Genomic DNA, 1373 nt, shown 5'->3' with positions numbered 1-1373 from the left:
AGTCAATCAAGAAGAAGAAGAAAAAAATGCTCGCACACTCAAATCTGAAAAAAGCGAAACCGTCTTACAAACTGCGCAGCCATTAGCCCTTAAACGAGCTCGTTTATCCCTCCGCCAGAAAAGGGTCGGCCAGCCCTACAACCTGCACTACGACCTGCCACCTCCGTCCTCAACATCGTGTGGCACATGTTCGTGGGTGAGCGGTTCCCGATGGCGACAAAAACCTCCGCTGGATCGTCGATTCGCTCGAGATGTCTCTCACGCTGGTCGAACAAGGCGGCTTCTTGAACTACACGCCGATGATCCAGTATGTGGTGGATTACAGGCCCATTGTATTTATCTTTATATCTTACGGCGATTGTGTTTACGTTTATATCTCTTATGGTCGACTGTATTTAGATTTATATCCTTTACAGGTCGATTGGATTAACTTTATATATTCATATCTTTTTATTTACGCAGGTGGACAATGCATCTTCTTGATAATCCTGTCAACAGATCGTTTTATTTACGTTTCTATCCTTTTATGTTACTTTTATTGCTAATTACTTTATTTTTACTACTATTGCCTAACCTCTGAATCGCGTTGGGCATGACGTTATATCCTTTAAACTCTTAGAGGAATCTAATGTTTCTTGTCGAAGGCTCTCCCCCAAATTAACATTCTAATAATTCCCTGCATGTTTCCTACAGATTTATCGGCACATTCCTGAAGCCGAAAGCCTTCAAGGTCGGTTTACAACGTGAAACATCGCCTTGAGTATTTCGAAAAGCTGATCCAGGAACACAAAGCCAACCTGGACAACCCCGACCGCAACTTCGACCTCATGTACAGTACTTATTGGAACAACGACGCCAGATCGAGCAGGGAAATGCCGAGACTATCTTCACTGGTAAGAGAGCGAACACGAAGGCAAATGGGGTATTGCAGTTTTCTAATGTACCTAGGATTAATCCATTTTCTTTCATTTGTATATATCATCCCTTGTAGAGAAATTGTTCTTTTAACTTCTGTTTGCCGAAAATACGCATTATAAGATCTTTCACTGGTTAGTTTAAATACCTCATAGGTTAAACAGATATATCGAGAATTAATTAGTTATTACTTATACTTAACATCCCTAATTATACATTCAGTCTTCCTTCAGCGCAAACACCTCTCCAAACTAATATAAACATATTTATCTGACTATTTTCCGGGAAAACTTCAGTGAATCATCTTTTATTAGTTTCCACTTATAAATCTCTATTTACGCCAAATGCAGACATAGCATATACACCTTGCATATGTAAAAAAAATATTTTAAATATGATACGGACTGAATTTGTTTATATATACAACACCAAGACAACAGAATTATATATGAGACCCA

At 39.0% G+C, this 1373-nt stretch overlaps 1 long non-coding RNA gene across 1 annotated transcript; it reads left to right on the top strand.

Annotated features, from left to right (window-relative positions):
• The first annotated feature begins 165 nt into the window (after positions 1-165).
• LOC119592303 lies at positions 166-1046 on the top strand. The gene is made up of 2 exons (XR_005230431.1): positions 166-307; positions 694-1046. It is a non-coding gene; the product is annotated as an uncharacterized LOC119592303 (long non-coding RNA).
• Positions 1047-1373: the final 327 nt, after the last annotated feature.

This window comes from Penaeus monodon, chromosome 30 (genome assembly GCF_015228065.2).
Source record: "Penaeus monodon isolate SGIC_2016 chromosome 30, NSTDA_Pmon_1, whole genome shotgun sequence".
Classification (NCBI taxonomy): Eukaryota; Metazoa; Arthropoda; class Malacostraca; order Decapoda; family Penaeidae; genus Penaeus; species Penaeus monodon.
The sequence above is the reverse complement of the archived record's forward strand: the minus strand, read 5'-3'. Positions and strand labels throughout refer to the sequence as shown.